Here is a 25,436-nt window from a genome sequence, read left to right as displayed (position 1 = left end):
CTCTAATTTTTACTATTTCTCTTCTTCTACTGGGTTTAGGGCGTTCTTGTTGCTCTGCCTCTAGTTCCTTTAGGTGAGCTGTTAGATTTTGGACTTGTGCTTTTTCTAATCTCTTGAAATAGGCCTGGAGAGCAATGTACCTTCGTCTTAGGACTGCCTTTGCTGCATCCCATAGATTTTGGATTGTTGTGTTTTCATTTTCGTTTGTTCCCATATATTTTTTAATTTCATCCCTAATTGCCTGATTGGCCCATCCATTCTTTAGTAGGGTGTTCTTTAACCTCCATGTTTTTGGAGGTTTTCCAGACTTCTTCCTGTGATTGATTTCAAGTTTCAAAGCATTATGATCTTACAGTGTGCATAGTATGATCTGAATTCTTTTATATTTATTGAGGGCTGCTTTATGTCCCAGTATGTGATCTATCTTGGAGAATGTGCCATGCGCAGTTGAGAAGAAAGTAAATTCCCTGGCCTCAGGATGTAAAGTTCTAAATATATCTGTTAGATCCATCTGGTCCAATGTGTCTTTCAAGTCCATTATTTCTTTAGTGATTTTCTGTCTGGTTGACCTATCCATTGTTGTAAGCGGAGTATTAAAGTCCCCTACTATTAGCACATTCTCATCTATAAGCTTGTTTCTGTTTGTGATTAATTGTTTTAGATATTTAGGTGCTCCCATATTCGGTGCATAGACATTTATGATAGTTAGTTCTTCCTGATGGATGGACCCTGTAATTATTATGTAGTGCCCTTCTTCATCTCTTGTTATTGTCTTTAATTTAAATTTTTAAAAGAGTACTTTATTGGTTATTTTGTTTTAGATAACAAACTATTTTTTAGAGCAGCTTTAGGTTTATAGAAAAATAGAGCAGAAATTACAGAGGGTCCACAGATATGCCTCTGTATGCTTTCCTGTAGTTTCTCTTACTATTAACATCTTGTATTAGTGGAGTATATTTGTTACAATTGATGAAAAAATATTGATACCTTATCATTAACTGAAGTTCATAGTTTACAGTATGATTCATGGTGTCTTATAGTTCTATGGATTTTTTTTTCAATTCCCAAAAGGGCTTTATTACATACAGAGGGTAGGGGTTCTGTCCTTCTTGGCTGCTGCTTTCCTCATTGCTGCCAGGACATTGCTCAGCTCCTCTACCTCTTGGCATGGATGTGTGTTCCCATCCTTTTCTTGTTGAACTTGAGAGTGCACTTGTCCTTAGAGATCTTGAGCAGCTCCATGGCTCACTGCTCGCTTTTATGGGGCAAAGCTGTGCACCTCTTGGATTATGTCCCACACAAACTTGATGTGCTTGGTGAGGTGCCTGGGCCGGTGGCTGTGCCTCCGCTTGCTCACATTCTTAGTCACCTTGTTAAGGCCCATGGCCATAGGGTAGCAAGGTAGTGCAGAGCCCTGGCTGCTGGTCCTCAGTGGCTCCCCAAAGTAGAAGCCACAGTTCTATGGATTTTAACAAATGTTTAATGTCATGCATCTACCATTACCATATTCTACAAAATAGCCTGACTCCCCCTAAAAATGTCCTGTGTTCCACTTACTCATCTTTCCTTCCCACAAACCACTGGCAACCACTGACCTTTTTACTGTCTGTATAGTTTTGCCTTTTCCCGAATATTGTATAGTTGGAATCATATGTTAGGAAGTCTTTTCAAACTGGCTTCTTTCATTTAGCAATATGCATTTATGTTTCCTCCATGTATTGATAGCTTTTTTCTCTTTTCATTGAATAAATATTCCATTGTGTGGATGTAGCACAGCTTATCCATTCAGCTTTTGAAGAACATCTTGGTTGCTTCTAGTTTTGGCAATTATGAATAAAACTGCTATAAACATTTGTGTGCAGGTTTTTTTGTGTGGACATAAGTTTTGAACTAATTTGGGTAAAATATATGTTTTTATAACTGTTTGTTATTTTATACATGTATTCTATCTCTGAATATATTTATGAAATGAATGTTAAACACTTTTTTCTCCCTGCAGAGTCTATTTCTCCAAGTTGCTTTTTGTGTGTCTGTTTTGATCCCTATAGTCTGTGTTTGAGATGTTCTCCAGTTGTTTGGTGATCCTGGCTGCCTGCTCTTATTTAAGAGCGGTGTCCCATAAAGATGATAAGAAGCCGTGATCCCATGGTGAGACTTGATACCTATGGGCCATTTCACTAAGAAAAGCTTCACTTATGTGAAGTCTTTGTCTTGGACTGGTTAGATTCTCCAGAGTGAAATCTTCTGACGTCCTCCCTTGATGGTATAGGACTGGTTACCATCTTTCTAGAAGCTGAGTTGGAGAAGAGGTTTGGAAGTAGGTGGACTCTGCCTTCAGTATACACAATATTCACCTAATTTCCCTGTTCGTGAGTGGTGTGCCCACTTTCAGTTGTGCATGTCTAGCTTTCTGCAGAATCAGGGAGATATAGTTGTCCACTTGGACTTGGGGAAAGGATCTGGGGATTTATCTGATTCTCAAAAGAGAATTCCAGTTAATCTTCCTGTTTCTGCCCTCACCTTTATCCTCATATCTGAAACCTAATGTGGCGGTGCCTTTGGGGGAGATATGTGGTTTACTGTGTAAACTGATTGTTTCTAAACTTAACTTGGGATTCAACCTTCTCAGTGCTGTGAGGTCATCTGCTATCCATGCTCTCCAGTTTGAAAATTGTGTTGGTGATTCTTTGCTTATGTTCTCTTTTGTCCTTAAAAATTCATGCCTTTAAAAAGCCCTGTACAATACTTTTAGTTAGATTTTGGTAGGAAGTTAAAGTAAGTGCATTCGCACAATCTACCATAGTTCTGTGAAATTCTCATATATCCTTTTAAAACAGTAATCAGGGATGCCTGGATGGCTCAGTTGGCTAAGCCTCCGACTTTAGCTTAGGTCATGATCTCATGGTTTGTGAGTTTGAGCCCTGCATCAGCTTCTGTGCTGAAAGCTCAGAGCCTGGATTCTGCTTCGAATTCTGTGTCTCACTCTCTCTCTCTGCCCCTCCCCCACATGTTCTCTCTCTCTCTCTCTCTCTCTCTCTTCCCTCCCTCCAAAATAAATAAAAATATTAAAAAAAACAACAACCCAGAAGTCAAAACCAAAACCCTTCTCTATAGTCAATAGATGTTAACTGGTTAAAATTTTCATTACAAAAATTAAAAATTTTTAAAATTAATATTGTCTATAAATGGACCACTGCATAAAATTTTGGTGTATGTTCATTCTGACTTTTCTATACATAAACATTTGATTTATTTTATTATTTTTCATTTGTATCAAAAATACAGTTGTGTCTACAGAGATAGCAGATCAATGGGTAAAGGAGAAAGGATGGGAGTAGGGATCAGCTGCAGACAGACATAGGGAACTTTGGGGGGTAATTGAGATGTCCTAAACCTGGATTGTGGTGATGGTTGCTTAACGCTATAAATTTACTAAAAACTATTGGTGGGTATATTTTATGACATATAAATTATAACATTATGGCATATAAATTTGCTTTAAAAATTACACACTCACCAGCAAAAACAAAAACATGATTTACTCATACCATATCATACATCTTTGTTCACTTAAAAATTTATTATGGACACTTCTCATGTCAACAAATTTATACATATAAAACAAAATTGTAATTGTATAATTAACAAAATGTGTTTCTCCCAGCTCTTTTCCCTTCACCTTGCAAAATATCATAGAAGATCCCACATTCTTTTTTTTTTAATTTTTAAAAATGTTTTATTTATTTCTGAGGGAGAGAGACAGCGTGAGCAGGGGAGGGTCAGAGAGAGAGAGGGAGACACAGAATCTGAAATAGGCCCCAGGCTCTGAGCTAGAGGTCAGCACAGAGCCCAATGCGAGGCTTGAACCCGTGAACTGTGAGATCATGACCTGAGCCGAAGTCGGGTGCTTAACTAACTGAGCCACCCAGCCTCCCCAGAAGATCCCACTTTCATAGTACGTTTTTTGTTTGCCTTTGTACATTCTTATATGTATATTTATATATTGATGCATAATTATAATTATTACATAGTTTAGCACTGTGATTATAAAAAAGTATCCTAGCCATTTTTCCATGTTACATAATTATTGTTTACAGTTACATAATCCTTCATAGGGTACATATGTCATGTACTAATTACTGTATCCCTGTGTTTGGGGTCTTGGGCTGTTTCAGGGGATTTCTGTTGTTAAAAATAATGATGTAATAATAATAACTTTATGTGTATAGCTTTTTCCTTTCCTTTTTCATTTTTTTAATTCTTTACTTAGGATAAAGACCTAGAAAGCCTCTACTGCTTTTGACCAACACACAAATAAGTTCAGAATTAAGAAAAAATTGGCTTTTTGTATAATTCCTTTTGGCTATGTTTCAGAAGAATTCTTGTATGGCAAACCTACCATTTGTTACTATTTCCTTTTTAAGTTCTATATTTTGGCCTCTGATATTTTGTGGAACATACCTATTTTTTTAAGGTTTTATTTATTTATTTATTTTTAATTTTTTAAATTTATTTCTAGGAGAGAGAGAGAGAGAGACAGTGTGAGCAGGGGAGGGTCAGAGAGAGAGGGAGACACAGACTCTGAAATAGGCTCCAGGCTCTGAGCTGGCAGTCAGCACAGAGCCCGACGGGGGGCTCGAACCCACGAACCGTGAGATCATGACCTAAGCGAAAGTCGAACGCTTAATCGAATAAGCCACCCAGGCGCCCCGAGGTTTTATTTATTTTTAACAGAGAGAGACAGAGCATGATCAGGGGAGGGGCAGAGAGAGAGAGGGAGACACATAATCCGAAGCAGGCTGCAGGCTCTGAGCTGTCAGTACAGAGCCCAATGCAGGGCTTGAACCCATGGACTAGACCATAAGACCATGACTTGAGATGAAGTCAGAGCCTTGACTGACTGAGCCACCCAGGTGCCCTGCACACACTTTTTTTTTTTTTTTTTTTAAATCAGATATACTTAGTTGAAGTGAAGACAGGCAGGAATTCTTTGCAAAAAACCAATACTGTTGTCTCTTGTGGAAAGGTAGGAGCAACTTCATAGTGTTTTCATCCTATTTAAACTTTAAAAATGGAGGCTTTTATAATACAAACTTTACAGAATCCAATTTTAGGTTGGGTGCCCTCAGATTTCTAAAAGTGTATTCACCCTTATTGGTCTGTATTGGGATGTCTCATCATTGATTTGCAGCTATGCTTTACTGGATACATGCTGAGAAACCTTCTTTTAACTCAAAATGTTAGTTAAACATTTTTAAGTTAGCTTTAATGGCTTACCCCATGGCCAAGTGGGAAAGTGACTAGACATTCTAGAGAAGGCTCGAGTTCTTAGAATCCAGGAAATGTACCTTACACATACTCAGGTCACTGGGGACAGTCAGTCTAGGGATTTTTTTCTTCTGAAATGATCAGCTGTCCACAGACTAAATTAACTGGCTTTAGGATACTGTTGCTCAATGGATGAGTTAGATGTAGAATTTCAGGAAGCCCAAGTCAAGTTAGTTCCTAAGGAATAATGCATGCTTTTTATAACTCTCCCTACATTTTCTTTTGTGCTATAACCAGGTCATGACAACTGGGACCTTGTTACCAACACTTTCAAAGATAATTTTAAAAGACTATTCAAACATTAAAGCTAGCCCCCTCATTTCACATACTCTCTTTTCTCTCCTCTCTTCAGTCCCTGGGTGGCCAGGAAAACCCAACATCAAGGGCAGAGGGGCATTCCATTTCCTACCCCTTTGTGTGTATGGTGGCTATCAGGCCCTCACCTCCTCATACCCCATTTTACCCCCAAATTGATTCAAGGACCAGTTAAAAAAAACTTTGAGATATAATTCACATACCATAAAATTCACTCATTCAAAATGTACAGTCTGGAGATGCTTTTTAGTATCTCCACAGAGTTGTGCAACTATCACTTACCACAATCAATTTTAGAGCACTTTCGTCACCTGAAAGAAGAAACCCGTATCATTATCAGTTAATTGCATTCCACCCCCCAAATATCCTAGCCCCTAGGTAATCACTGATCTATATTCTGTCACTATAGATTTGCCTCATCTAGACATTTCAGATAAATGGAATCATATAATATGTGACCTCTTGTGACTGTCTTCTTTCACTGAACGTAGTGTTTTCAAGTTTCATCCACATTGTAGTATGCATTGGTACTTCATTTTTTAATTGCTAATACTATTATTTTGTATGGATAGACCACATTTTCTTTATTCATCAGTTGTTGGGAATTTGGGGTTGTTTCCTCTTTTTAGCTTTTGTAAATAATGCTTAATGCTGCTACACACAATATTAAATTCCATGCCATATTAAAGTTGTCATCTAGCAACATCCAAATAGACAAAATTACAACTAGCACATATATGTAAATAGATGATTATATTTGTTCTGAAATAGAGTAGGTTCTATATGGCTGAGTGTTGCCACAGTGTTCAGATTACCTCGAATTCACCACTTTGGGTAGGGGACTAGCTGTGCCCTAGTTGCCTAGGAAGCAGTGCTTCTTAAACTGTCTCTGGTAAAGCACTAGTTTATTTTCTTTGCAATTTGGGTAATTAATAATTTTGTAGAATGCAATAAGCATAAATAACTTAAAAATGAAATTTAAAAAGACATGCAAAGCACAACCTCCAATTTTTAAATATTAGATTCAACAGATATAAAATTATTCTGTCAAATTGCTATTCTGTGCTTACCTGATCAGGGAACACTTCCAGTCCATGGACCATACTTTGAGTGGCACTGGTTTAGAGGATGGACTGCCCTGATATGCCCACATAGGGGTTTAGATTGCCTGTCCATGGACTTGATTCAGAGGTCTGTGAATGCTCAGCGGTGGCGGGGTGGGGGGGGGGGGAGTGGATGGATCAGTCACTAGAATGTGCAACTCTTCATCTCAGGGTTGTGAGTTCAAGCCCTACATTGAGTGTAAGAGATTACTTAAAAATACATACATACAGGGCCTCCTGGGTAGCTCAGTCAGTTAAGCATTTGACTTTGGCTCAGGTCATAATTTCATGGTTCATGAGTTCAAGCCCTACTTTGGGCTCTGACAGCACAGAGCCCTCTTGGGAATCTCTGTTCCCTCCTCTCTCTGTTCCTCCCCCACTCTCTCTTTCTCTCTTCTTTCTCTCTCTCTCCGGCTCCCCCCCTCTCTCTTTCAAAAAAATGAATAAACATTTAAAAAATATATATAGACAAAATTAAAAAAAATAAAAATACGTATATACATACACACATACATACATAAAAAAATGAATGCTCAAGGGTTATAGGAAAAAGTGCTACATCTTGAGGTGAGACCAGGCCATAAATTGAGCTTATTCTTCATTCTGTAGGGTGAAAAGACTCGAAGCAGGAAGGATGAAGGTGCAATATAATTGAAATGGTATGGTTAATGATTTTCAGTTTAAGATTATTGGTAGGGGTAAGATGAAACAATGAGACTTCCAAAATAATAAGTCGTAAGAATTCAGAGAAAAGTGGACACTAAACCCCTGGTCAGATCTGAGGCTGTAGAAGTAAAAATGGAGCAGTAGCAGAAGTATTTACTGAGCCTCTTTTATGTACTAAATATAGTATGTACTAAGCACTTTACATATGCTAGCTCATTTAATCTTGACAACAATCCTTTGTGGTAGTACTATTAACCTCATTTTTCAGATGAGGAGATAGGCTCCAAGAAGCTTGTAACTTGTCCCATGATTTTCAGATGGGTGTGATGTGTAACCTAGAATCCAGATTTATTAGGTTCTTAAATAACTGTCTAAGTACAATGCTTTTGGCAAATCTTGCTTAACATTTTGGGCTGTGGAGTTGAGAGTTATCACTGTCCTTTGATACCAAATAGCCTGTTAAGCACTATTATCAGCCTTTCAACCACTCTGCCTAAACTTTTTTTGAGATTTGGCCTTAATTCTGATCAACCTGGTTCCTCCATCATTGGAGCAATATAAACCTGTTAAGTGGATTAAACCTAGGGTTAACACTGGGGCAGAGCTTCTAATTCTAATTTTTAGGTGGCATTTTATAAATCTGATTCTAATCATGTAGTTTTCTACTGTCTTCACTGTATAAGATAAAGTATTTCAGGTAGGCTGCTTTAAGTCCTGGTGGTGCCATAGTTTTTAAAATAAGCTGACCCTTTGGGTACCTGGCTGGCTTAGTCAGTGGAGTGTGCAATATCTGATCTTGGTGTTGTAAGTTTGAACCCCATCTTGGGTGTAGAGATTACTTAAAAATAAAAAAATAAATAAGCCAACCCTCTAAAAGATTAATTATATGAAACTTTTCACTGTGAGTTTTCTGTTTAAGAAATAGAATAGTAATTAGTCATATGTACTATTTTTTCCCATACCATATTGTAGAATAAGAGCTTGTATGCATTGTTCTAAAGAACTGCTTACTGCATACACTATCGGCACTCTCTAAGTATTAAATAGTAACTCCTTGGGGAAGAGAGGAAGTCTTTCATTAAAATAGAATACAATTTTTGGAGCATCTGGGTAGCTTAGTCAGTTAAGTATCTGACTCTTGATTTTAGCTCAGGTCATGATCTCACAGTTCATGAGTTCAAGCCCTGCATGGGGCTCTGCATTGACGCGCAGAGCCCTCTTGGGATTCTCTCTCTCCCTCTCTCTCTGCCCCTCCTCCACACTCCCTCTCTCAAAATAAATAAATAAACTTTAAAAAATAGAATACAATGTTCATTGCCAGTTGAAACACATATTCCTAATAAATGAGCCAAATATTTGCAACTACCTGTTGTCCTACATTCATATCCTATGATCCATTCTTTGTTGAAATTATCTTTCCTACATGTTACTAAAAATGAATTTTAATTTAAAATATAGACCTAGTATTTTTTGTTCTCTGTAGCACCCAAGTACCTTTTGATTCGTTCTTAAGGTTTTTTTTTTTGTTTATTTATTTATTTATTTATTTATCTATTTTGAGAGAGAGAAAGTGTGTGTGTGTGTGTGCGAGGGGGACAGAGGCAGAGAGAGAGAGAGGGAGAGAGAGAATCCCATGCAGTTTCCACACTGTCAGTGCAGAGCCTGATGTGGGGCTCAAACTCACAAACCATGAGATCATGACCTGAGCTAAAGTCAGACGCTTAACTGACTGAGCCACCCATTCTTACCTTTAACAAGAGAAATCCTGCCTTTGAATATATTTCTACACCAAGCATGAGATTTAAAAGTTGCTGTCTTTTGGGGCACCTGGGTGGCACAGTTGGTTAGTCATCCAACTTCAGCTCATGTCATGTTCTCATGGTTTGTGGGTTTGAGCCCTGCCTTGGGCTCCATGCTGACAGCTCAGAGCCTGGAGTCTGCTTCAGATTCTGTGTCACCTTATCTCTCTGCCCCTCCCCTGCTGACACTTTTTCTTTCTCAAAAATAAAAAAAACCTTTTTTTCTTAAAAATGTTACTGTCCATATTTGGGTATGTTTTTAGTCTAGTGAAATGGAAGAAGAGTCTGTAATAGGGTTTGGCAGCCTAGTGATAAGAAGAAAAGAATATTAGAATCAACTTAAATCTATCTATATAAAATAGTTAAAATTACTTTAACTTCTTCAAAGCCAGTTTAATGTTGTTCCTTTTTTTTTTTCCATAGACATTTTGGGTCGTGTTAGTTGAAAATAGCCCAAATGAATATTTCCCTTAGGTGAGCAAGAAGACTATCCAGAAAAGAAAGACCTATGGTGTTTTTTTTCATTTGGGGAAATGGGTGTTTGTTTGTCTGTGGATGGAAGCTCTACAGGTCCCTCATTTCTCCAGTGAACATGTTTGTGCTACTGTAGAGCTGTGGCCATATTGCTGCTTTTGGACCAAGTAAACTCCTCTGAGCTAACCACTCAGCACTGCATATTAATGAGTGGTGTTAAGCTCAGTTTTGGAAAATGCCAATGGGATTATTTTTCCTTTGCAACAACAAATAAAAAGGAAAAGGCTGTATTTCGTATTAATTGGAATTATTATTGTTTTCATAGTTTGTCTCTGAGCATATATAGGAGAATTTTGAGAGCTGATCTAAAAATGCTCTTTTAGCTTTAGTATAGGTTCAATTTTTAGGTGAACTGTGAGGATATGTGGGAAGTTATATTTAAGAAAAGCAGCTTTACTGTACTTTCCTGGCATGCTCTGGGTGGCTTTTTACCTATCTTGACTTTAGCAGAGAGAATTACGTTGTAAAATAGAACTTTGGATAGTAGTTAAGAGCCAGCTTTTTGGCCAGTAAATATTATAGCGCTTATGTAAGTGAACAATAATAAGCTGTATGCAGTTTTTTAAAAGCCATTAAAAATAATGGAGGGATGCAGAAATATTCTGTTTAACTTTGTAGTATATACTCTAGGATATTGATAATGTTTAATGCTAATAAGGTGACAACAAAATGTCCCAAGGCATTGTTATACTCATTAATAACACTTGAGGCAGTGCTTTATATAAAGTGATTTATGCTGTTATTCCTCACAGTAACCTATGTGAGGTAGGTATTACTATCCCACTTTCAAATGAGGACACTGAGAGTAAAACTCAGCTTATCTGTAATGGAGCAGAGGTCATTGTGGCAACCCGGCCTTTGATGAAAACACATATACCCATGTACCATGTGTCCCGACACTGGTGTAATGAGGATGTTGGGGGCCATGTGGTAGCATGAGAACAGCAAGTCCAGGATACAACAGAAAAGAGTCCTGCTTCTCAAATAGAAGGACTCATTCCCACCTTGTCATTTTTCCTTCTTCAGGGGGCACTGGACATGGGTCCCTTTCTTCTCTGACTTCCCATTTCCAAGTCTATTCCTGGTGGGAAGTTTGGGGATAGCTCCTTATTAAAGAGGCTTGCTGTGGCTTTAGAAATTATTCATGTTATCACTTAGAGAGGGAGTCACTTTAATTGATCTGTGTAGACTTAGTTCCTGGTGACTTCTTCTTAATTAAGGAATTGAAACAAATGTAGAATTTTGTAAGACTGCCTACTTTTTTCCCTTTCTTGTTCACTGTCTCAGGGCTGAGGAGAAGATGATGAAGATTGTGCATCACACCCTTGGGTCAGAGATTGAGCTACCCCAGTGTACATTGAGGGGACGCTGATTAACTTAAAGGAAACTGCCATTTCCTTTTCCTTCAGTTACCCTGAACTATAATGATAAAGATTCACCAGAGGGAGCTTCAGCAAAATACGCTTTTTAGTCTTGACCTTAATACACATACCTATTAAAAAAAAAATACATGTGCCTATTTGAATACAATGTAAATTACCATTTTGCTGATACTGGCTTACATAATTATTTTGTGCAGGTTGATTCCAATTTACTTTGCATTTAGTCTTGTCCTTGACTTAGAACAGGAAGGGGAACAATCCATGTTTATCTGCGTAATAAAAGTACAGTCTCTATGATAACCTGGTTTATTTTCTGCTTTATCTTGGTGATTAAGTCAAAGTTGTATATATTTGTCCACAGGTGATAGTTTGTGGTGGTATGCCATTACCATAGCAATGGGCTATATTCTCGGTTGCTACTAATTGCCTCTAGAATTACGTGGGTATGAAAGTTTTCCTGTTGAGAATGAATAGTATTTTTAGAAAACACAAAAGGGGCTGTATCAGAGCTACTATATACAGAACCAATAGTTCCCTGACTACAGTGACTGAAACAGATGGGTTGTAAATGTTTACTAGTGACTTATTGCCCTGTCTGGGATTGCTGACAAATGCATATGCTGCTACTTGGCTTCCAGGAAATGCAAAAGGTAAAATGAGCTTTGACTTTGGAGTATTTCTGTGGAAAATATAGTAGCATGAGCGCCTGGTTTCCTGTCCTACTTCTTCATTCAACTACCAAGTGCATTGTTTTAATTACCTTCCAGATATAGCCAAAAAGAAGTGAGGCAGCTTTCATGAATGCTAATGGTAGTCCCTTACTCCTTTCAAGGATAAAGTAAGTTTTTTAGCCTTCATTTTTCACATAAGTTGCTTGTATTTTGTATGAAATGTATACATTGTCTTTTCATATTTAAGCCACTCAGTTTGTTTTACCTTGATATCACATTTATCTAATGTAAATGTTGTTACTTAAAAAAGTTATAGCTTGGGGCGCCTGGGTGGCTTAGTCGGTTGAGCGTCCGACTTTCGCTTAGGTCATGATCTCGCGGTTCGTGGGTTCGAGCCCCCCGTCGGGCTCTGTGCTGACTGCCAGCTCAGAGCCTGGAGCCTGTTTCAGAGTCTGTGACTCCCTCTCTCTCTGACCCTCCCCTGCTCATGCTGTCTCTCTCTCTCTCTCTCTCCTAGAAAAAAAAAAAAAAAGTTATAGCTTATGTGTTTATCTAATTCTTAACTACTGGGCAGATGACCCTGTTTCTCTTGCTAAATTGTGATTTGGATTCTTTTTTTTTTTTTTTGCCAAAGAAAATCCAGTTAAAATAGAACATCTCAAGTTTATGGTGTAGCTTTACTAGGCTCAAGGCATGCAATGCTTAGCAAATCTGTATAAATCAACACTTATAGCTACCATTCATATAAAGAAGCTTTCCCTTTTCAGAGTGCTTTATAATGAGCAACATCTGTCCTGTTGTAGGATTTTTTTCCAGCCAAACAATTTATTCTCTCAATGAGTTCTATCACTCATTGTCACTAAAAGTGAATTTTAGCTTAATATTCTATCCTGTTCTTCAGCCAGGTGATCATACATCATAATCTGGCCCTGTTTCATGTCTTCTCCTACCCCCCAGGCTATGCCCTAGCTATACTGAGGATTTGCCCCCATTGTTCTTGAAACCCAAGCATTTTCATGTCTCAATGACTTTGTACACACTGTTCCCTCTGCTTGCCCTGGAAAGAGCTCTCTGCCCCTACTCTCACAGATCTGTTTGCCTGAGGAAAGCCTGACTCAGTTCATCTCCAGTGTTACTCTGTGGTGAAGCCTTTTCTGACATACTGTTACCCCCATTTTAGGGACATTTGAGGTATTTCCCTGGGGGGCATATATCTGTTTCACCATTCCAGAGTAAATGCTTTTTCTCTTTTGTGTTCCCACCATCTGGTGCAATACTAGGCACTCAGTGTATACTGGATGAATGAATATGGGGTGAGAGCCCATAGCGCTTTTAGTCTTTGTTTATTTCTTTATATTTCTAAAGAAGGGAAGAAGGGAGGAACCCATGTTATTTGAAGATGCTGTGAATATGATGGTTTTGTATTAAACAACATGCTGAATCAATGAACATGACACAAAACTGTGAAGCAGGTGAAGAAGCTGGTTCCTTAGGCTTCCCTTGTAAAACTGAATTCCTGCATCTCACTGGGGACTAAAACCTTAAGAAAGAGAATAAATTAAGTATAGACTACTTTTGGGGTGAGGGGTTGATTATGGAATTTCTGGGGGCACTGAAACAACAACCACACCTCATGTGTGCAGACATCTTTATGTAATGACACCCAAAGTCTGAAATTTGTTGAGAATAACAGAACCCACACTGTGAAGTGAGAATCACCGGTCTACATGGTTTACTCTAAATGTTTTTGTAATATGAACTATAAGTTACCCAGGATAGATTTTGATGTTATTTTCGATTTCTCTTCTCTGAAGCTGGTGGCAGCCCTTACTGACTAGCCAGAGAACATTCTGTGTCATGATCTGGGTCGAACCTCTTTGCATTCCACATCACTGACTTTCAAGCTTTCTTGTGTGGGGTTATCTGCTATTTGAGAGTCTTAATTACAAACCATAGAAAAGTCGGAAAGTCTTTATTTTTTTTACTGATTTCCTTACAGCAGTCTCAAAAACTATTTGTCTATACTAGATTTCTATAAAAGTCGTTCCTTTGCATAAAAATGCTTTGCCCGGTGCTGGTTGTCCGTATTATCAGTTAATGGTGCTGCCATTCTGTGCCTTTCTCCTTTCAGTGGTCTCATGGTTAGATCCTTTTTTTTTTTTTTTTTCCTGTGAGATGACTGTGCTTGTGCACTGTGGCAGTAAGAGAGGTGTTTTAAGCCCTTTTTGAGAGAAGTACCATTTTCTATTTCTAATTCCAGTTGAAATTGGATTACCCCATTGCATAGAATCATATTATGTCCTGTTTGGCACCATTAGCTCTGCTCCATTACCAGTAGCTTCTAAGCATCCCTGTTTAACTTTCTTATGCCCATTACCATCTTGAGATACGTGTTTTTTGGTACAGTGGAGACAAGTGGACCAGAGAAGCTATATTTGTACATTGGTTTTTAACTGTGGAGCAACATTTGAAGAGTTAAGTTATCTGCTGGGTAGATTTTTTAAATTAAATTTTTCATTTTAATTCTATAGTTAACATGCAGTGTTATATTAGCTTCAGGTGTACCAACAGTAATTCAACAACTCTATACATTGCTCAGTGCTCACCAGGATTAGTGTATTCTTTAATCCCCATCATCTGTTTCACCATCTCCCCCTCCTCCTTCCCCTCTGGTAACTATCAGTTTGTTTTCTATAATTAAGGGTCTGTCTCTTGGTTTGTTTCTCTCTTTTTCTTTTTCTTTTTTAACTTTTCTCATTTGTTTTGTTTCTTAAATTTCATATATGAGTGAAATCATATGGTATTTGCCTTTCTCTAACTGACATTTCACTTAGTATTATACCTTCTAGCTCCATACATGTCATTGCAAATGGCAGGATTTCATTCTTTTTATGACTGAATAATATTCCATTATATATATATATATATATATATATATATATATATCACTCTTCTTTATCCATTCATCTATCAATGGGCACTTGGGCTGCTTCCATAATTTGGCTATTGCAAATAATGCTCCTATAAACACAGGGGTGCATGTATCCCTGTGAATTGGTGTTTGGTATTTTTTGGGTAAATACCTAGTAGACCAATGACTAGATTGAAGGATAGTTCTATTTTTAATGCTTTGAGGAACCTCCATACTGTTTTCCACAGTGGCTGCACCAGTTTATATTTCTGCCAACAGTGCACAAGGGTTCCTTTTTCTCCACATCCTTGCCAACACTTGTTTGTTTCTCGCATTTTTTATATTAGCCATCCTAACAGGTATGAGGTTATATCTCATTGCGGTTTTGATTTGCATTTCTGCCAGGATAGTTTTATGGCAAAATTTTAAAAGACACAGTGGAAGCAACAGAATGAGAAGAAAACAAACTTTAGGTGTGATTAGAATATAGACAAGGTAGAATGATTTCCTTAGGAAACCTTGTTAGATGCCACTGGGATCAATAAATAACTGTCTCCAAAGCAGTTTAATGAACTTCCTTTAAGAGGCTTTCCCCTGATGGCTCTAAAACTTATATAGAAAACTAATCCCAGTCAAAAGTACTAACTTTAGTTCTTTTTAAATTGAGATATAATTTACATGCCATAAAATTCATCTTTTCAGTGGCCTTTCGTATATTCACGAAGTTGTACAATCATTGCCACAGTGTAATTCCAGAACATTTTCATCACCCCAAAAAGAAACTCCATACCCATTAGTAGTCACTCTCTATTCCTGCCTCCTACCAGCCTCTCTTATCTTCTATCTTTTGGATTTACCTATTCTGGGCACTTTATATAAATGGAATTATATGGTCTGTAACTTTTTGTATCTGGGTTCTTTCACTGAGAATAACGTTTTCAAAGTTCATCCATGTGGAGCATGTATCAATATTTCATTCCTTTTTATGGCTGAATTGAGAAACCTGTTTTTTTTTTAAATAAAAAATCAGAGCCAAAGACATTCTCTTACTTTCTGCTATGGAAAATTTTGTGGAGTGAAATGAATGTTGTTACAGAAGAGGACCTAAAGTTTGGTCATAGGGAAAGACCATGGGAATGCTACTGTAATCATAGATTTAGTAACTTGATGCAGCAAAGGAGAGATCACAGCAGTAGGACTATTGCTATCCAGGAAGAGAAAGATCTTTTTATAGGGTTTAGACTTGTGTGGAATGATTCTAGAAGGGGCTGGGGAAGAGGTGACCAGCACTGGATTGGGTGGCATCATGACACAGGGGCAGTTTAGTAATTGGGCATCTCAACAATCTTTGCTCAGGATGGGGGAACAACAAAGAGGAGCCAGGGAAGTCATTGAGGAGAAGGCAGGATCCATAGAGGGAGTGGTTTTGCAGCTCTGATTTGGCCTAAGGAGAAATATTGTTTGTTTGTTTGTTTTTTAATTTTTTAATGTTTTTTTAAAACTTTTTTTTATTTTTGAAAGACAGAGACAGAGCATGTGTAGGGAAGGGGCAAAGAGAGAGGGAGACACAGAATCCAAAGCAGACTCCAGGCTCTGAGCTGCCAGCACAGAGTTGAACTCATGAACCGTGAGATCATGACCTGAGCTGAAGTCGGCCGCTTAACCTACTAAGCCACCCAGGCACCCCAGAAATAGTTTTTTTGTTGGCCATGCCTCTCACCTTGACGGAGTCTATCAGAGATACTGCAGAGCAGATTTTCATGCTCTCACATGGGAGGGATATCCTCTGGTTCTGAGATTACAGAAAAAATAGACTTGGCAAGAGCAGGCAAGTAAGATGCAACCAAGTGACCAAATAGGACTGACCATTTAACCATTGTCGTGAATTCTTTAGATTAAAATCTCTTTAAAGGTATTCTGGCAGAATAATTAGGAATTATTGGAAGGTAGGGAGTAGGACTTCTCAACCAATTTGCTCATATGATTAAGTACCTTTTATTCACTGCCTGCCTTGTGATGACCTTCATGCTGGGCATTTTGTATGTATTTTCTCTTGTAGGTTTAAACAATAATGAATAATTCATCTTTCTCAATTCAGCCAAAAGAGTATGTATAAACATGCCTGAATTAGTCTACATTTTCATTCATTTATAAACACTTTAGTGAATGCTAGGCTCTAGGAATGAATAAGACATGGTCCCTGCCCCTAGAGATTGAACTGTGCAATTCAATAGAACATTCTGTGATAATGACAATATTTTGTGTGGTCCAGTACAAGAGTAGCCATATGTGCCTCTGAAACACCTGAAATGTGCCTTATGAGACAGAGGAACTAAATTTTAATTTTTATTTATTTTTGATTAATTTAAACATTAATAGGGGCATATGAGGCTATTGGCTATCACATTGGACAGCACTGCTCTAGAAGTTCACAGATGAGAGAAAGAAACACAAGTGTTCGCAATTCATGGTGTGATGTGTGCTCCGGTACAGGTTCATACAAAGTGTTCTAGAAGCTCAAAAGACAGCCTCTGGTGGTAGAGGTACCAGAGAAAACACCCAGGGAAGGGGAGGTAGCATGGAAAATGAGACTTAAAAACAAAATAATAATAATAGTAATAATAATAATAATTATTATTATTATTTTGTCAGAGGATGGGGAAAAGAAGTTAGGAGGGCTGATTCTAGGCAAAAGGCATAGTTTGCAGAAACATTGAGGCATTAAAAATGTGTATTTAAGTTCAAGAAAAAATGTGTGGCTTGGTAGGGTCTAACTAGGTTACTCTAATATTACCATTATATGACATAGGTCTTATAGTAAAAGTGTAATTGAACAGATTAAAACCAAATTTAACATTTTTGGCATTTATTTTGTTGTATACATTGTTAGAGAAGCTACATTTATCATTTAAAATAGATACATAAATTGCCATTATGATCCCCATTTCACAGACAGAAAGAAAACTGAGCCCTACAAAGGTAAAATAATTTGCCCGAGGACACAGAGTGAATGGAAAGAGCTAGGATTTGAATCAGGCTTATTTGATTTCAGAGATCAATTCTGTCCATCAATGACTCTACATTTCCCAATTTAAAATTTTCTTAGTTGGAAATTGTGATGGATTTCCTTGGGTATGCCTTCTGTGATTCATTCAGACCACTATAAATCTTCTACAAGTTTTTTTTTTTTTTAATATTCTGATTTCATATTTAACATTTTTTTCTGACTAAAAGATTGATGTTACAACCTAGCTATTCTGTTAACCAAGCATTTCATGAGCTCAGGTTTTGGAAACAGCTATATTGACAATTTCCCTTCTTTTCCAGTATATTTATGGCACTAGGAGCCTTTTATATTGTAAAATGGGGTGGTTAGAGAATTAGTTAAATTGGAGGACCTAGTCCATTCATTCCCAAATTTGAATGAGCTCCTATGACCATCATGCCCAGAGAATTCTTCCGTGTGGTGGGGAATGGCTTGTTATTTGAGCCTCTCTACATCTTACCCTAAAGGTCATGACCCTGGGTTCTGACTTCTTTCTTCCTTTTTGCCCTTTCCTAAAAGCGAATTAGTGACTGGGTAGAGAGTTTGCTTTTCTTAACCAAGAGGAGCTAGATCTCTGCACCTGTTTGGCAGACATGGTCATGTCCTGAAAATATCCCTTCCTGGCTGAGCAAGTACTTGTGCTCTGGGAGGACATTTTTGTTTTGTTTTGTTTTGTTTCCTTTTAGACTTGGAAGAACTCATTTGGTGTTACTTGCTGAATTTCCCTAAAAGTCCTTCTCAACATCATAGCAAGGTGTAGCTAACATTTATACTCACCAGGCCTGGAGTATAAGAAATGTAATAAACAGCACCAGCTTCAAGGGACACACCCTCCACTGCTAATGCAGAACAGAGAATAAGGAATAGAACAGGCAGCACCAGAGGATCTGAGAGGATATAGCCAATATTCAGGGATGGAGATAGCTTCACAGGGGGAGGGACTGGCATCAGGTCTTACAAGAAGGGCAGAACTTATGAGCAGAGAAGGGGCAGTCTGTATGTAGAATACTGCCTGGGCAAAGGTAGGGAGTAGAGGGAATCATGGGAGAATGGTTTGGCTGAGATAACCCTGGTGGCACATTAAGATCACATGGAGAAGGGGCTCCTGGCTGGCTCAGTTACAAGAGCATGTGACCTTTGATCTCAGGGTTGTAAATTCAAGACCCACATTGGCTATAGAGAATACAAACAAAATTAAATAAACTTGTAAAAAAATCACAAGGAGAACTTTAAAAACTCCCCTAAAGATTGTGATTGAGCTGAAACGTAGCCGAGGCATCCAGATTTTTTAAGTTTCACAGATGATTTTAATGGACAGCTGCCGTGGAGGACTATTGCAACAGTCTCCTTACTTGGAGTGTGCTCATCAAACTAGCATACCCTGTGCCCACCTAGAGGCTAGTTAGAAATGCTGAATGAATCTCAGGGAACTGGAATTCTGGAATTCACATTTTTACAGGAGTCTTGGTTGCCCTATGCACAGTAAAGTTTGAAAAGTACTGCTGTAGAGAAAATATGAGAAATACAGTTAAAGGCAGCAGATAACCAGATTTTCCCAGGCCCTGTGCTTGGCCAGGAATGAATTACAGGTGGACAGTGATGTTGCTTGCCCCTCAAGCCATTAGGGATGCTTATACTTCTTGTTGGTGAGAAGTCTCCTCTGGTTATCTGTAATGTGTTGCACAAATACTCCTGAATTTTCTCTGGGTGCCTCAAGGTAAAAAAGGCAGGGAATCACCAGCTAGTGTTGGACTCTCAGTAGTGGGACTCTCAGTAGTGGGAGATCCCCTGAAGATTTTTTTTTTTAATCAAAAGATGTTTTGTGTACCTCCTTGTGTTCTAGAAGATTTTCCTGAGAGAATCTATAGAATGGACTGGGAAGGGATAGTCTAGGGTAAGAGGACAGAGGACAATTCACATGCAAGGTGACAGAGGACTAGAGTAGAGTGTGGTTATGTTTAAGAATTTGAATAACACTTTAATACCTATCCCCAGATCTTCAGAGCTTGGAAGAACTACAAAGATTCTTTCGTACCCTTTTGCACGCACCTTGTAACTTTTCATTTTGTTTCAGTTTATTCTTATGGAGGATTCTAGCAAAGCTTGAGGAAAGTTTCTGATGATTAAAATCTACTTGGCATAAATAAGGTCATAAACATTCAGCCCTCACTCTGCAGGATCCCCTAGTTCTTGGTGGGTGGGATCATCTGACTTGAGGGTTATTAGTGATTTCAAAGGAGAAAGGAAAACAATGATGGTCATCATTTGGTGAATAGGCAGCCAGGGAGAATTTCAGGAAATGGAGAGGTTAAAAGTCCAAGTATGAAAGACTTGCTGTTGTTGGGGGACTCAGAGCCATACATTCAATTTGGGACAATACTTATCGGGGAACCTGGATATTCTAGGAGATTATTTTGTGAAAAGAATGTTTAAATTATTGGTACACTAAATTGCTTATTCTTCAAGGCCAAGCTTAAGTTGTTCCCTTCCATGAATTCTTCCTTGTAACCCTAGTTCATGGCTCGTTCTTTCTCTCTTTCTCATTTCCTAAAATACTCTCTAATGAGTCAAAAGCGTATTTTTTAGTCCTGATACTTGAAAAGTCCTGTAGTATGTACTTCTTTTCTAGCAACTCACTTAGGGTTGATTTTATTTTTCTTATTTATGGATGTATATTTATGAATGTATCCTATTCTTCGAAACAAAATGTAAGCTCCTTGAGGACATGGACCATGTCTAATTCTACTTTGTCTTTTCTGGGAATTTGTGACTTTATGAAACATCTGTTTTCATGGGTGCTCATAATTGAATATAAACAATTAAGAATAATTTGCCATATACTTGTTTTCCAAATTTGTTGATGTTTCTTCAGAAAAAAAAGGCTAGAGTCTTCCAAAATATGTAAACATGCAGTGTACATTTTAAACTATATTCTGTAGTTTCAAATTAAGCTAAAATAGTATATTAGATAAATGTTTGAGTCCTTCTGTATTTTTAGTGATTCATTGCAAAAGAAGACGCTTTAAAAAATTATAGAAGAATAGTATCCTAGTAAATATCCCTGTTTTTGTAATCTTTTTATATGGTACCTATTTCTCCTCAGTTGCTTTTCTCATCTTGCCATTTGGGTTTCCTTTTTCTTTTTTCTTTCTGGTTGAAAGAGATACCATTTGTTGTACGTTCCTGGCCACATTTATAGTCAAGAGTGTTGGTAGTCACATGAGTACTGGATATGACCCACTAACATATTTAAACAGAGTGTATTTTGTGGGAAATATATTGAACGTAAGTGCTTTAACAATTTTATTTAGCTTCAAATCAAGACATACCTTTTTCATGCCTTTTCTTGGGATTTTTTTGCCCAAATTCAAAAGGCATATTTATATTTTGAAACTTGGAACACTGAAAAATTGTCACCTAAATTTTGGGGGGAGGGGGAAGTTATTTTAATTCTAGTCAATCATGATACTTGACATTATGGGAAAATAAGTGTGTGTTACATATAGAAAACTAGCTAGAGCTTGATCAAAAAGAGTGAAACTACTATGCCAAGATACCAAGATTAAATTAAGAAAAAAAAAAAAAGCCTAAGATGGGGAAAACCTTCTTAAAGAATTCCTTAATGAATCAATCAGTAGTTTATATCCTTAAAGAATTTTTTATGGTATAATAATGAACATTTATAACAGAACAAAAATAACCCATTTCCTAACATTAGCCTCTTTGCCTACGGAGGTCATAAAACTTGTTAATGCAGATGAGGCTGCCTTCTGTTGTGTGATGCTAATAGGAAATGGATCATTGCAGTTTATGGGGCACTTAGCCATTTTGGTTCATGATAAATGACTGACTTCAAGTGACATTCCTTCACTGATTTCCCACTATTCATCACCTGAAAGAATGGAACCCAAACATGAAGTTGATTTTGAAGTTGTCAAGAGTTTCACTGTGGTATAAATCCATCATAAGCCAATGTTTTAATTGATTTAGAAGAAATAGTATGAATGAAGATGCTTATAAATATTTTATGCTCCTATTTTCTTTTGTTCAAAAGCCAGTTTTGTAACTATTTTATCCTGCTCTAACTTCTGTTACCTTGTCCTCTTCCCTTCCCCCTCTCCAAACATTCACTGTTTTTGAAAACTCCCTAGATTTTATCTTTGCAGATGCTTTGATGTAATTACATTGTTTTGTTCTATAAAATAAGCAGAAAGAATGGAACATGTTTTCAACTGGTATGTTCACCTACATGCCAGACATTATACAAAACTGGTGTGGAAAAAACTTCTTTCATGTGCTATTTTCACTGTGTTCTTGCTGTTATCCTATTTTTTCCCCTTTCTGCTCTTTTTCCTTGAAATACTACCCCTCATCCCAACACACACCATCCACGAGTAGGGAGGAAGAAGGCTACCTATTTGAATAAGGTCATGTTACCACATTATCCTACAATTAGGCTCTTGCTCTTAGAAAATTATTCTCTAGCTTATTTTCAGGGAGGCCCTGCTGGCACTGTAAGGGTTACCCAAGATCTAGTCAAGTCTAATGTATGCCTAAAGGATGCTTGCGTTTTTCCTGTGTTGTTTTTATGTTTGGAATGGAGAGCCTGCATTTAGCTCAGTATACATGATGCTGTCCATGTTGTTAGTATTAAGAGAGTGATATCTGGCAGAATGCTATTTGGAAAGGAAAATGTAAATGTGCTTATGGATTGTATAGGAATCATTTAGTGTAATTGAGATAAATTTCCATTTATTTTATTGGTTCTTAAAGGAATTTTGACCTCCCTTATCTATGTACATTGTTGGAGTGATGGTGACAAAAGGTTATTTAGTTTGCTTTGTAGAACTTAATAGGAGGAAGCACATCCTTGGCAGCTTTACTTGAGGTGCTGGTGTCCTGGAAGGGAAGCCTGCAGAATTAACCTTCAAGAGGCTGTCTTTTGACACAGATGTTTTAGTTCATAGCAGCCTCTCCCTGTGAGTCCAACCACCCCTTTTAGCAAATGTTATCTGAATCTACATTGTTCACAAAGAACTTTAGGCTAATAAATTGAAAGTAATGGAGGTATCTGAACTCTTTTCATGTTCTAGAACCCCAGGCACTGGTGACATTTTTTTAAGAGAGAGCCTAGAAGTGGTAGAACTGAAATATTAATTAGGTCTCCTATGGTCACTTTTCCTACTGGAAGCCTAGGAATGACTCATGGAACATAGTTTGATTACCTGGTTTTAGTTAAATCCTCTCAGTGTTTTATGGGTGGTTGTTATACCTGATTAGAAGACAACAACACATCTTCTTTTCAAATTTGTTAAATGAGCAGTTACTAATTTAGAATACTTATTTAGCATGGCTCAAACCAGTTACCAAATCTTTAAAATGGCCAGTTGGCTTCAATTGTCTATTTAGACTGTTGAAGCATATCCAAATTTAATTTTTGTCCTGCTTTTGTGCAATGTGGCCATTGGTGGCACAGAGGCTGGAGCTGGGAGAATGTTGCTAAAGGGAGGAGACAAAAGGAGAGATAAGAGAAAGAAGCTGCAAGAAGATCAGCTAAGAGTCTGAATGCCGTGGTAGACTAGAAACTCTGGCAGCATAACCACTTCTTAACTCTGGCATATTAAAGTGAGCATTGATGGCCTTTACTTTCTTCCTTCTCTTTTCTTGTTCTTCTTTTCACCTCTCCTCCTTATGTGGGTGTAAGTCTGTTGAAACTAAGGAAAAACAGACTAAGATCTAAGATACACAAATACTTCTGGGAAAAGAGGGTAGTAGATCCTAAGAAACACACCTCACCACACAAAGAAAGTCTTTGGAATGAATTGTAATGTTAGGCTTTTTCAAAGAGATGGGAGTTTTGTATTCACAGGGTTTTAATGATCACTTTTAATCTGTGTTGCCAAGCCTTTTTCAATGCAGTGTGTTCTTGAAGTCTAGATCATCACGTGGATACCTTGAAGGTAAAACTTGAAGTGTTTTCATGCTGCATTCTCACCTCTAGTGCAGGTATTGTCATGTATTAGACTTGCACAGAAACCACTAAATTATCTCTCAGAATTAAACTAAAAGTAGAAAAAAAGGTTTCCAATGGAAATTACTGTTCTGTGGGAGTTTTTTTAATTCTGAAATTTATTGAAAATAAAAGGATTAAGCATAAATATTATATTTTTCAGGGGCTTTCTAATTGATTTTGAAATTGTCACTAAAGAATAAGTTAGCTGTTAATGATTTTGTCTCTTCACTTACTGATTTGAAGGTGTAATGTTAGTTTTACCCTGTAGGCTGTGACTGCTTCTTTGCACTTCAAAAAGATCTGAGGTCACTGATTATGACTTTGCCACTTCCTGCCCTATTGTCCTTACAAAGGGGTTTTGTGAGTTTAGACCTTACTGTAAAGAAATCAGCCTAAGTAAAATTCTTGATATTTGCATGTCTATTAAATTCAGCATCTTTGCTTTTCATCTGAACCTGTTTGATTGTACAATTTGTAAGAAATACTTACTGGGACTTCAGAGTTCCTCTTAAAAGAACTGAAATGCCTTTCACCTCTTTCTTTTCATTATGGATGGATGAATTATTATGGAGACTGTGGAAAAATGACCAGTTAGAAGATGTTTATATTTCTATGAAGTTCTGTGACCTATAACTCTCCTGCCAAAGGGATGGAGGGAGCATTATTAACACCTTTGAGTCAGTTGCTTCTCATAGAATTTGGTCTTCTTTTGATGTAGCAGTACTGATAGACCTTTCCTGCATGCCACTTCATAGATATCATCTGTGAGCCACTATTGTGTTCAGGCTTGAGCTAGCAAACCAGTGCATCTGGTTCTGACTCAGTCAAGTATTTCAAATCTTCATTAGCTAAACCTGTATTACTGTTTTCCCCACTGTGGTAGTTCTCTGCAACAAGTAATTATCAGGCATATGGTTTTTGATGGAGGAATACTTGAGCTAAGTTGGTAGGAGGATCAAACAAACAAATCAAAGGTGGTATTTTGGTTTTTGGTTTTATGATGACTGCTTCACATAATCTTGTGTTGTTGGTGTTGTTTTTTAATTTTTTTTAATGTTTTTTATTTATTTCTAGGAGAGAGAGAGAGAGAGATAGCATGAGCAGGGGAGGGTCAGAGAGAGAGGGAGTCACAGACTGAAACAGGCTCCAGGCTCTGAGCCAGCAGTCAGCACAGAGCCCGACGCGGGGCTCGAACCCACGAACCGCGAGATCATGACCTAAGCGAAAGTCAGACGCTTAACCGACTAAGCCACCCAGGCGCCCCTGTGTTGTTGTTTTTTAAAGCACTTCAGTATGTGAGGCACAATAGCCTATAGAGTAAGTTTGCCCACTTCTCAAGTGTATGCTTTTTTGTTGTTGTTTTTTAAAGTTTATTTATAGAGAGAGAGAAAAAGAGAGAGAGAGAGAGAGAGAGAGAGAGGGAGAGGGAGAGGGAGAGGAAGTGGGGGAAGGGCTGAGAGATAGGCAGAGAAACAGAATTCAAAGCAGGCTCTGCACTGTCAGCACAGAGCCAGACGTGGGGCTCAAACTCACAAACTGTAAGATCATTGCCTAAGCCGAAACCAAAAGCTGGGTGCTTAACTTACTGAGCCACCCAGGTGCCCTTAAGTGTATGTTGCTTATTTTTTTTTTTTTTAACAAATAGTTTATTGTCAAGTTAGTTTCCAT

General features: G+C 37.8%; 1 protein-coding gene across 5 annotated transcripts in view; it reads left to right on the top strand.

The window, feature by feature from the left end:
* Nucleotides 1–25,436, top strand: part of GREB1L (GREB1 like retinoic acid receptor coactivator) — a 278,552-nt gene that overhangs the window by 36,859 nt on the left and 216,257 nt on the right. For 4 of the 5 annotated variants that reach the window (XM_039218050.1, XM_039218040.1, XM_039218034.1 and 1 more), the window contains exon 2: nucleotides 11,895–11,965. The exons of the other annotated variant lie outside the window; for it this stretch is intronic. The gene's annotated coding sequence lies outside the window, so the exon portion shown is untranslated. The remainder of the gene's footprint in view (nucleotides 1–11,894; nucleotides 11,966–25,436) is intronic. 5 annotated transcript variants of the gene reach the window in all.

The sequence above is a fragment of the Hyaena hyaena genome, unplaced genomic scaffold, assembly GCF_003009895.1.
Source record: "Hyaena hyaena isolate Hyena2069 unplaced genomic scaffold, ASM300989v1 scaffold_14, whole genome shotgun sequence".
Lineage (NCBI taxonomy): Eukaryota > Metazoa > Chordata > Mammalia > Carnivora > Hyaenidae > Hyaena > Hyaena hyaena.
The sequence above is the reverse complement of the archived record's forward strand: the minus strand, read 5'-3'. Positions and strand labels throughout refer to the sequence as shown.